Genomic DNA, 13,262 nt, shown 5'->3' on the forward strand with positions numbered 1-13,262 from the left:
AGAATCCCCAGTATATGCATATGTATCTATGTATAGAGAAATGTATGTGCACATTATAAAACACACATTAAAAGCACTAATTTCAAGAGTACAATATAAAAAAAATAACATCTAGCTTCTGCAATTTCTTCTCCTACCCAAGAATATATCATTCTTGGTCTATGCATCCAAGTTTAGAAATTACTTCCTTAGACAATGAAAATTCAAGAGAGCCTCGTAAACAAGGGAATGAGGTATCAGCTTTTTTTTTTTTTTTTTCAAGAAACTAACTCAGGGCTCCAGCTGAAATGGCTCAGTTGGTTGAGCATCATCCCAGGTCACCATTTGATTTCTGGTCGGGGCACATGCCAGGTTTGGGGGCTCGATTCCCAGTAGGGTGTGTGCTGGAGGCAGCCAATCAATGTTTCTCTCTCTCCGTCTCCCTTCCTCTCTCTCTCTCTCTCTCTCTCTCAAATCAATGATAACATACTTTAAAAATCAATCAAACAAACAAAAACGAGAGACTCTCTCCAGAAGAAGTGAAGAGAATCTATTGAAAAAGGAAACTGTTAGTCAAGAAGATGAGATGAAGCCTCCGTCGCTGGAGCCGAAGAGCTAAGAACCTGGTTTAAACCTGTAGCACAGACCAAAGGCCATGCTGGACTAGATCCCCTGTGGGTGAGGAATGGAAGTGCCAGGACAATGCTGAGGTTCTATCTATCCATCTTCCAGAGCTACTCAGAACCATATATACACAGTTCCTCAGGGAACTCTACCTCCACAGGCTTTAAATTGAGACCTTGTTAAGGAAATAGAAAGACATGAAATAGAGAGAAATAAAAAAATAAGAAGTATATAAAATTTTTAGTGAATAAGTGGCTCTTTATATCAGCCTCTGTATTTTTCTGTTTCAAAAATATTTTAAAATAGAAATATAGATTATTTACATGCTAACATTTTTAAATCAGCCTCATTACAGAGAATTTCAATGCCCGTGATTACTAAACACTAAATTATCCTTATAGAAACTAAGCAGTTTTGTTAAATTCAGTGAAATGTTGACAAGTGAGATTTTCATACCTTAAAATGACTAAACATTTCATACATCTGCAGATAGGTGCAAAATTGTTATCAACTCCCCTCTTCTGTTACAAAATTAATGAGTGTTCAGTGAAGGCATAACAAAGAATTTTCCTCCAGGCACATTATAAAAACATTTTCTAGCTCTAGTATGAAAGCAAAGTCTTGCCTACAATTCAATGATTGAAAATATGCACATTTTAAAAAGATGATGAATACCACACATAGTAATTCTTTTTATTTTTCTCATATTTAAAACTCCTGTCCTACCTTATCAAGCCCTATCTTATAAAATGAATGTTTTCCTAAGGAAGGTCTAAGGAGCAATTAATGATGAAATTCAAAACATTCTCAATTCATCCAGCTACTTAAGGATATAGAGCTCAAATCAATTCTGAATATCACTAAAGTACTCAACCAATACTACTGTGTCTTCGTCACAAAGGATGATTTTGTCCAAAACTGATACCTCAAATTATCTCCAGAAAACTGGATTTGCTTTCACTGTAACAGTTTTTCTGTGTTATATAATAATGCTGGGGTCTGAATTTCAGTCTCTGATTCATGGTCTGACCAATGTAAGGGAAACATAGTGTTGACAAAGGAATACACAAGCTTGTGAAAATGCATACAAAGAACCATAGATTCATGAAATAAACGATCATTGAGGTACTTGACATGTGTCCATTATTCTTCTTATATACAAATTAATCATTTTATTTTTCCCCTTTCCCTTTTAAAATCCCCATTAGAATTCACTATATTTAAAGGTACTTCTAAAATATATAATTAATATTTGATATTCATCTTTATAAATAAAAAATAACCCCTCTAATATCAATAGTGCCATTTAAGATTTTTTTCTTATATTTATAGAATAATCAGAAGTTTCAATTACAAATTTTAATAAAATAGATAAAAATGTTCATGGTCTCATAGGACAATAAGACACAAGGGAAAAAACTACAAATATCAGAATTATTGAAGCAAGAAAAAAAAATGTTCTGTAGATTCTGTAGAAATAACTTGTATCAAATATCATAAGATTATATTTTATATTGTGGACTTTACATCTGCTTTTTTATAATTCTATTTTTTCCACTTAAATTTTGCAGCAATGTTTGTAACTGGTTGGAAATTAATTCATTTCACATGACTTCTAAAAATGTCAATTATATTGGAAAAAGCAATGGATATTTCAAATTAAAATGGCATCATGCTACATTTTCATCAGACTTAAAAATGCATGCAGGAAACAGCCTTGAATGCTTGAAGTTTTGAGGTTACCTAGAAAAATTACATTGCAGTCACTGGATTGTAAAGAAAGCTCAATCACCATTTCTTGCTCATCATTCTTTATAATTGATGACACCACATTATGAAAGGGAATCTACCATAAACTGGAATCTTGGGTGGGACACAATTTCCTTAACCTCGTGTTTTCTTTATAGCAGTATGAAAAAATGTCTATTGATAGCTGTCTATCTGTCTTTCAATCTATCTCTTACCTCAGTGTTATTGAAATAATCACAATGGTAAGTGTGTTTTTCAAGCTTTGTTTGCATCACATAATAAATGCAAATGAGCACAAGGACAGCAGGAGCAGGAGACCTGTCCTTGCTAGGAAAAGGAATGATGTTATTCTGCTTCCTGGCTTGATTTCTTTCAACAGCAAATGTGCTTTTCTAAATTTCCCAACTTAACAGCTATGTTAATCCTGTATCTACTCATATATTGCAACCAAACCAGAAGGAAAAAAAAAAGATCAGGAAAGGGGCTAACATATTCCATTCCGAGTTGTGTAAGATGGTAGGCAGAATTGTAGGGAATTCTGCAAAGCTGTTCACAAACTCATTTGCTCAATAAATTAGAGAGATGGGCAGTAAGATTACTGGACTGGGCAAAAGTCTGCTGATAAGTTTAGTTGAGAAGCTTCCTAATCAGATAATTGAGTGAGCATAGTGATTCAGAAGAATAACAGATTCCTGACAAATTAACTATTGCGGCATTCAAAGTAAATTTTTTAGAAAATTTGGCACATGGCATCTAGAAAGTAGGATCCAAGTCCTCCTTCATTTGTTCAAATAAAAAGGTCACTGAGTTCCTGAGTACCTTGCATGTGCCAGGCATTTTCATAAGGCAGTGTTTCTCAACCCCTAGTATGCCTTAAAAGCCATTGGGAGGTCTGAAAATAAAATGAATTATGCCCATACTCCACAACGAGCTACATTCAGTACCACCCAGGTGATTCTAATGTGTAACCATGGCTGAGAACCACTCAGCTAGAGATGGAGGATGCAGCTGTGAACATATGGACACGATTTCAACGGTCATGGAGCCGTAGTTCTTTTCTTTCTTTTATTTAATTCACTTTAGAGTAGGGGTGTCGAACTCAATCAGAGAAGGGGCCAAAATCTAAAATCCAGCCTGAATCGCGGGCCGAATGGTTTACTGAACAGTCATAAACTGACAGTGTCATAAACTGACAGCCGAGTGCAGTGATGACAGCGCGGTGCGGGCCACATTGCAAGGCCTGGCGGGCTGGATTTGGCCCGCGGGCCTTGTGTTTGACACATGTGCTTTAGAGAGAGAAATATCCATTGGTTGCCTCCCACAACTGCCTCAACAGGGGATCAAACCCATAACCTGGGTATGTGACCTGACCAGGAATGGAATGTGCCTTTTGATGTACAGGAGGATGCTCCAGCTAACTGGGCAACACCAGCCAGGTCAGGAGCCATAGTTCTTGAAATAAGAGTTGGATCATAAACAGAGAAATAATTTTAGATGGTTATAGGGTCCATGATGAAAGCAAACAGATGGTTATGCTTGGAGAGGGACTGGAAGGGTTGGGGCGAGCATTTTTTTTTTTTTTGGGGGGGGGGGGGGTTAGGAAAACTTTCTTAAAAGGTGACATTTGAACTGAGACCTAGATATCAAGAAAAACCAGGCTTGCTATGACCTTGGAGCAGAACTTCATATGAGGAGAAAACACATAACATAAAGGCTTGAGGTGGTATAATCTTTATGGAGGTGAACAAAAGAAAGGAGTCCATGAGTGTGGGGTGAATGGTGTGATGTGATGAGAGAGGCAGGTCAATTGCAGATCAGAAAGGCCTGTTAGACCATGATAAGCATCTTGCATTTTAAAAATATATATATATATTTTATTGATTTTTTTACAGAGAGGAATTGAGAGGGATAGAGAGCCAGAAACATCGATGAGAGAGAAACATCGACAGCAACCTCCTGCACACCCTGTACCGGATATATGCCCGCAACCTATGTACATGCCCCCCGGAATCAAACCTGGGACCCTTCAGTCCACAGACCGGTTTCGGCAGCATCTTGCATTTTTAAATTTAATAAGAAAGCATGGAGATTTTTGTATAGGAATGGCATGATCTGATTTACATGGTTATAGACTATTTTTACTTTGTGGAAAGCAGAACGTTAGATGTAGGAAAGAGAAAGTCATTAAGAGACTTTAAATGGGCCATGCTAGAAATAATGTGACAAATAAAAATGGAGAAAGTGGAGAGAGCAAGGAACACTAAAAAAGTTAATAAATAAATAAATAAAAAATGCTGATAACAATGAAGCTGTGTAATGAGGTTCATTAGGCTATTCTCTTTTTGTGTATGTTGAAAATTTATAAAAGTTGTCTAAATACAAGGTGGGCAAAGTAGGTTTGCAGTTGTGAGAACACAAAAGACAGAGTTTATTCTTGTATTATTATATTATATTTCATATGAACTGTAAACCTACTTTTGTAAGATGACTTAGGAATTGCTACAGGCTTTTGAGGGAAAAGATTTTGACCCAAGAATCTCATATGCTTTCTAGTTTTATGAAGGGAACATAAACACTTTCACAAGTATGTGAGAACTTCAGTAATTTTTGAATTATTTTCTTTATTTATGTTTGAAATATATTTTTATTAATTTCAGAGAGGAAAGGAGAGAGATAGAAACATCAATGAGGAGAGAGAATCATGTCTGCCTTCTGCTCACCCTCTTCTGGGTATCCAGCCTTTAAGCCCAACATGTGCCCTTGACAGGCATTGAACTTGGGACCTTTCATTCTGCTCTATCCACTGAGTAAAACTAGCTAGGGCTTTTTAAATTATTTTAGACAGACTTTAGCAGATAGAAAGAGTAATAAAAACTCAAGCATGGAAGAGCTGTGGTATAGAGGGTTTTTCCTTATTCAGTTTGGAACCCAAACTCAAGGAGGATCAAGTTGGATGATGTGTTAGAACATTTATATAGCCTGATCTTTGTCTGTATCAGGAAATGTCACATCCTTTAATCTACAATTTATTTTTAAATTAAATATTTATTGTTGAAAGTATTATACACTGAGTGGCCAGATCTCTGAACGCATAATATTCTGGCCAGTCAGTGTATATGTCCCTTTCTCTTCTTGCCCCCTTACCCCCATTGACCTCTTCTAGACAACCCCCATCTCTGCCCCAAGCCTTCATCACCCTATCGTCTGTGTCCATGGTTATGCATATTTATACTAATAAAAGGGTAATAAGTTAATTAGATCAGGAGACCTTCCGGGAAACCTTCTGGATGTCCTTCAGGACAAAGCCATAGTGGTGAGGCCAAGGTAGAGGCAGTTAGGGGCGATCAGGCCAGCAAGGTAGGGCAGTTGGGGGTAAACTGGTTGGCAGGAGGGAGGGGAGGAGTTGGGGACAAGTAGGCCAGCTGGGGGGCAGCTGGAGTAGATCAGGCTGGCAGGCAGAGTGGTTAGGGGCAATCAGGCAAGCAGGCAGGTGAGTGGTTAGGAGCCTGCAGTCTCGGATTTCGAATGGGATGTCTGACTGCCAGTTTAGGCCCGATCCCATAGGAATCGGGCCTAAATGGCAGGTGCACATCCCCTGATGGATCCCAGATTGGAGAGGGTGCAGGCTGGCTGAGGGACACCCCCCATGCACAAATTTTGTGCACTGGGCCACTAGTATGTATATAAGTTCTTTGGTTGATCTTTTCCCTCCCACCCACCCATGCCCGCCTTTCCTCTAGATTCTACACTCTGTTCCATGCTTCTATGTCTCTGGATCTATTTTGTTTTAGATACAATTCTTGCTAAGATTATGTAGGACTCTCCCTAGAACTTGGAGGACAGATTCCCAGGAAATTCATACTTTCAGTGTTCCTCTCCTTACACATGGGTTTTTATCTCTTCATGTCATATCAGAACGGCAGTGAATTTACATTCCAGTAAGACAGGATACTGCACAGCCTAGTTACTCGTATTCTGAGGCACTTCAGTTCTAAGGGAACTGGTCCTAACTGAGGGTATTTCTGGGTGCTGATTCACTCTGTTAGCTTAACTCCACTGACATTCAATTAGAAGCATAATTTATTGTACACCACGGTGAATACTTTTGATGGATGTGTTGCAGATTAGCACAGAAAACCTGTTAGAGCCAAAGTCTAAAGTTGTACGAGTGAGTCATCCCTTCTCTGCTTGGAGAAGAGAGATGCCTTCCTTCTCCTCTCGGTGATTTGCCCTTTAAGTGAGACAGTTCGAAGGTACTGGGTATATGTTCAGATGCCAAAAGCTAAGAAAACATTGCCTGTTTCCTCTCTATCTTTTTTATTATCATTATTGAAGGCACTTTGAAGTTAGCGAGAATAGAAACTTGAGTACCGTGGAAGCATATGAATAGTAATTTGGGTTTGTGGGATAAGTGAGGATCATTCCCCATATACATAAGAGCCTACCAAAGCCAATGAAAAGTTCTGTTATCTTCCAGAACTTCATTAAATGTCTAAACTATGCACACAGTTGGATAAAGTACTAGGAGTTTCATTATTTTTTCCCCTTTAACGTAAGCAGAAAATCATAGAGAAACAAATTAGTTATATTCTTTATAGAAGATTGTTATTGATACACATCTGCATCTATTATATTCATATAGAATGACCCAAATCACAGTTATTTAATAAAGAAAGATTATTAAATTGTCCCATTGTTAATAGTATATTTCGATCGTTTTCTAAAGTATCTTTTATTCAGATTTGTAACTATTTCTGGATTAACTATGATGAATATAAATATACACAGATGTTTAACTTTACTAGGATATAGTTAGTAAAATGTCTTATAATTCATCACATAATTGATAAAATATACACAAAAATTAACAGAGTTTATTTGTAGGAAGTGGATATTGTAAAGATTTTGTAAAATTTACTTGCATTTCTAAATTTTCCACAATGGCATGCATTATTTTTATGATCAGAAAAACTGATTTTAAAATCTTGTGTGTTTACTTTTTAAATACCCTATTATTACAATTATATTAAAAAATCAAAACATAAAAAAATAGAGCAATATGTTAATGGTAGTTAAGTGATCTTATGAACTCAATACTTTTAGTGATCTTATGAACTCAATTATTTATTGAACATATAAATTTTCTTCTTTTCTAATTTTAAGTACTTTTTGTTAATGAGCAAATATTGCATTCTTTTTAGGAAAAAAAGTCAATAAATTATAACATTAATATTATCCCATTAGAACTAACAATGTCCTCCCCCCCCAAAAAAAAACACAACACATTTTATTGATTATCACCACCTAAGTTGTCAATAAAAATATTGTATCTGTATACAAGATACAAGCATTAATATCCAAATAATTGTGTATAAGTACTGTAATATGTGTGTTTAAAAACATATGGTGGGAGCCATGATCACGGAGCCTTTCCTATTCATGAATTAAGGAAATAGTTATTATTGGAGGAGTTCTATTATTTGCAACATGCCACAAAGATCAACTTTTAAAATAAAAATATAACTGTTTTTGGACAAACAGCTCTCAATTTATTTCTTAAATTAGTCCAATATCTAAGTATTTGCAGACCGAATGAAACCTGGGAGCTTTTACAATTTTTTAAAATTCATCAGCCACTATTTTCTCATACTATGCTAACAGTTAAAAGCTAATCAATCTTATTCATTAGTTGAATTTAAGTCTACAGTATCTGTATTTATATGAAATCACATTTGTATTTATATGTAATTACCTATGTTCCAAATTTTAAAGGCTTTAAGGAGAAAAGACAATTCCTGTTTCAGTAGTGCATGATTTACATACTTGTAAGGCATTTAAAATGCTCTATGCCCTCGAGGGTGAGCTTACTTAACTGGTTAATTTATTCTAATATTATATAATCAAAACAGAATTCGGGCAAACTATATTTGAACTGAGATTAACATAATGAATACCTTTAATAGAAAGTCCTATCAGCTCCCTACAATTATCAAATGTTCTGACTTAAGTGGCAATCAAACAAAACAGAGGACAATTATAAAAATCCCAAAGTATTGTGAAAACATTATACTTCCATCTTGAGGGGGAAAGTCATCATTCCCCCCAGGGGTATGGAATGATTTTCAGCTTAAACACAATGTACATCTAATAAGGATCAGTTTTTATTTTATGTGGCTTTATGAGGAGGTATGATTTCCTACTATTTAATATGTGTCATTGGAAAAGAAAAAAAATTGAACTTAAAATAGTCCTGCAAAGCAGGATCCACTGGGAGTGGTGAGAGCTTTCCAAAGAGGTTGGAAGCCACTGTGTCCACCGGCAGTGAGAACCTGTAGGACCAGGCAGCCTGAGCCCCAGGCCTTTGCCTCACCTCTTCTCCCAGGGCAGAGCTAAAGTGGGAAGGAGTAGTGTTTCTTTAAGGTTTTTCTTCAGAATGATTCAAAGGATATTTATAGCTTAAGGAAAACAAAAAGAAAAATAAAGCCTAGTAAAAGACAGGTGTAGTAGTATTTACTTTGCCCAGAAAATTTACATTTCATAAAAAAAAAAAAAAAAAAACGGGATGATTTGGGAAGCATGTGTGTATGAATGGTGGTGGGAGTGTGGGGTGGTGGGGGGCAGAAGGGAGCAGGAGAGGGGATTTGCCTGATAATACTCTGAACTTGAATCATCACCACAGTTATAATTAACTAAGGCTGCAACCCTGAGCTAGCTAAGTGTGCCTCGGTGCCTTCTGGTCTTCATTTCAAATGGTCAGTTTCTAATACATCAGAGCTGGCTCCCTGGACAAATAAAAAGGGGACTGAGCAAAATGATATATAAAGTTGCTTTCAGGGCTTAACTTTTCTAGTTACACGTAGTTTTACAAAATACTAGGGGGAAAAAATATGCCAAGATGGTAACTGATTGTCTTAAAGAAAGTAAATTCTCAATAATATTTTCCTTTTCTTACAATTGTACAACTTTTCTATAATCCACCTTTACATTCAGTTTATTACTAAAATATCAATGTACAAGATACTGTGATTGATTACTATATAACAAAATTGTGTTTACTACTTAGTAAACAAGTCACTATTTTTAATTATTATATTAGAAGGGCTAGTTCTGTTTGTGCATACTGAGAACGCTTTAGTTGAGGGGACTGTTTTCCTGCGAGCATGAAATAATTCAGAGGTGGCCTCCCAGTTCTGTGGAGATGTCTGGAGTGGTCATGCTCTTTTCTCTGCAAAGCCCTTTCTATGCCCTGGCTCTCAAGACTGCTTAGCAGAGCAACTGAGAACTCAGTATGCGCTGGTTTTACATCACTCATCACTTTATGTTTTCTATTGTAGTTAATTATGCATATGCTTCATTTCCCCAGCCCAAATCATACACACAAGAGAGAAAAGCTGTTTTATTCACTTTGGACTCCTCCTCATGTCTACCACAGTGCTCTGAACACAGGCACTCAATAATAAAAATTTGTAGAGTGACTGAAAAAAATGCTCTAATCCTGCCTCGAACTTTTCCTTCTGTTATGGCTAACTTATATTTTGTTTATTAAATTAAAAAATGTAAATGTTAAAGTACTGCGACATACTATATTATGGCTGTATCATATTACAGCAATCTTTGAAGAAATCCAGAGGGAATAAACAAAAATAACTTTAATACATTAAAGATGAAAGAAAGTATTTATTTTTAATATAAAAAAATGGCTTAAGGGCTATTGTAATACTTCATATATACATTCATGAAACAAATAAGGAATAAGGATAATTAAATAAAATATGTTCTCAAAAGCTTATAGAACTATCAGAAAAAGAGATATTTTAAAAATATTATATTTTCACATCTGAAATATAGTTTTAAATGTAAAATCATTTTAGATAGTTTTGAAAAATAAAATTATAAAATAGCTCATTGATTTCTATTTTGAAAAGCTATATTTTGATATGACAAATATTTTTCATTCTAATTGGCACAGCAAAATTAAAGTAAATAATATAAAAAATAAACTTATATAACAAACAATATAAAATTAGATATAACTTTTTATTTTTAAATTAAAGAATATGGTAGACACATGGAATTTCAAAATAACCAAGTCTCTTATCTTTTTATTATTATTAAATAAGAAATGTATAGTAAAATGTGTACAATGTATAGAAAATTATAAAAATCAGACACACTAAAACAGATAAAGAAACTAGAGGCCTGGTGCATAGGATATGTGCACTGGTGGGGGGCTTGGCCTGTGGGGATCGGCCCGCTGTGGAAGCATCATGGTCAGCCAAGCAGCTATGGACCTGCCCTCTGAGCACCTGCTTCCACTGTGGGAGCACCACTTATCCCAGTCATCTGAGTGGCATTCCCATTGCCGGACGCACTGACCACCAGGGGAAGCTCCTGCATCGAGTGCCTGCCCCATGGTAGTCAGTGTATGTCATAGAGTCTGGTCTGGCCAGTGGGCGTTATAGCGACTGGTCAACCTATTATTCTGGTCATTCCACCATTCGATCACTGGGTTTTTATTATATAGGATTACATGGATTCCCAAAATGTATAGATTAAAATTTGTAAATTCTTAGATTCATTTCCGCAACTATGTGAATATAGTATACACATGATATTTATAACCTTTTTTTCATTAAAATATATTTTCTAAATTTCTCTAAAAGTAAATACCCAAAATATCATTTTAATAGTCACATAGAATCCCATATTATTCATGAATCATAATTAATTAACCAGCCTCTTATTACTGGGAATTTACATTGTTTCGACATTTGAAGTAATCACAGTGCTGTAATTGTACATAAATATATAGGTATTATTTCATTAAGATAAATTGTTATACACACTTCACTGAATTCTGAAAGAATGTTTATTATAATTTAATATTTTCTGGATTATTATAAATAAATTACCATATTTATTATAGTATAGAATAAGATGGTAAGTACTTGCTCTAATTGCAGAATATCTAAGCTGAAATCCTGGTAGCACCACTTCAATAGCTGGATGACCTCAGACAAGTTATTTAGCCTTTCCCAGATTCCTTTCCAAAATGATTTCTATAATAGCATATGTCATATAGATTATGTAAAATGAGAAAATCACATAAAATGTATACCCTTAGTCTTATAACAGTCTTAACTTTATATTAACTATGTCATTTTACCAACATAACAATAATAGTAGATACTAAGAAATGTTATATAATATGTAAAACTACATATATGAATTTTATAAAATTGGAAATCATATATCCTTTTATCCTATATAATAAAGAGGCGATATGTAAATTGACCATCACACCCTCACACAAGATGGATGCCTCCATATGGTCACAAGATGGCCACCACAAGATAGTCAGCAGGGGAGGGCAGTTGTGGGTGATTAGGCCAGTAGGGAAGAGCAGTTAGGGGTTTCCAGGCCAGCTGGGGAGGGCAGTTGGGGTGATCAGGCAGGCAGGGGAGCAGTTAGGCATCGACCAGTCTGTCAGGAGAATGGTTAGGGGATGATCAGGCTGGCAGGCAGAAGTGGTTAGGGGCAATCATGCAGTCAGGCAGGTGAGTGGTTGGGAGCCAGCAGTCCTGGATTGTGAGGTGGACATCCCCCAAGGGATTCCAGATTGGAGAGGGTGCAGGCTGGGCTGAGGGACACCCCCATCCAGTGCACTAATTACATGCACTGGGCCTCTTGCATATATATATAAATGAGAAATGAAAATAGCATGTATTTTATGTACTCATTCTACCCATATAGAAATGTACACTATTTTGTTATTCTTGTCATTGTATACTCTTTCACCAATTTATCACACTTCATAAAACCATTGTCTTAAAAGGAGTCCCCCACAAGAGACCCCAAATAACCAAAGCAATATTGCAGAAAAACAAAGCTAAAGGCATCACACATCCTGATTTCAAACTCTATTACAAAGCTATATAATCAAAACAGTATAATATTTCATAAAAACTTATAGTTCAATGGAACAGAATAGAGAAACTAGAAAATAACCTATACATATAGGTTATTTATAACAAGTAATTATAACAAAGGAGCCAAAAAATATGCAATGGGAAATTGTCTTGGGGAAGATGGAGAGACATATGCGAAATAATGAAACTGGACCACTCACTTAATACAATACACAAATATTAACTCAAAATGAATTAAAGAGTTGAATATAAGACTTGAAACACTAAAACTCCTAGAAGAAAACATAGGGAGTAAACTCCTTGCCATAGGTCTCAATAATGATTTGACACCAAAAGCAATGGCAACAAAAGAAAAAGTAAACAAATAGGAGTACATCAGACTAAATAGATTCTGCACAGCAAAGGAAACCATCAACAAAAGGAAAAGGAAATCTACAAATAAGATTTTAAAAAATGCAAAACATATATCTGATAAGGGTTAATATCTAAAGTTTTTAAAAAATACATACAACTCAATAAAACTTCAACTTAAAAATGGGTAGGTGGGTATAAATAGACATTTTTCCAAAGAAGACCCACAGATGGTCAACTGGTAGACAGAAGGTTCTCAAAATCACTAATCATCAGGGAGTTCAAATCAAAGCCACAATAAGATATCAACTCATAGCTGTCAAAATGGCAAGCATCAAAAAGTGAAGAAAAAAACAAGTGTTGGAATAAATGTTGAGCAAAGCAAAGCCTATGTACTATGTAAATTGGTTCAGCTACTATGGAAAACAGTATGGAAGTACCTCAAGAACATAAAAACAGAATTACAAAATGTTCCAGCAATTCCACTTCTGGGTATTTATCTAAAGAAAATGAAAACACTAACTCGGAAATATATAAATATGTATCCCCCATATTCATTGCAGCATTAGCTAAGACATGGAAGTAACTTAAGTGTTCACCAACAAATGATTGGATAAAGATGTGTTCTAC

At 35.5% G+C, this 13,262-nt stretch overlaps 1 protein-coding gene across 1 annotated transcript in view; it reads right to left on the bottom strand.

The window, feature by feature from the left end:
* Positions 1–13,262, bottom strand: part of IQCM (IQ motif containing M) — a gene marked incomplete at both ends in the record, with an annotated part of 144,401 nt that overhangs the window by 36,896 nt on the left and 94,243 nt on the right. The window lies entirely within an intron of this gene.

Source organism: Pipistrellus hanaki, assembly GCF_964339955.1.
Source record: "Pipistrellus hanaki genome assembly, chromosome: 5".
NCBI classification, from domain to species: Eukaryota; Metazoa; Chordata; class Mammalia; order Chiroptera; family Vespertilionidae; genus Pipistrellus; species Pipistrellus hanaki.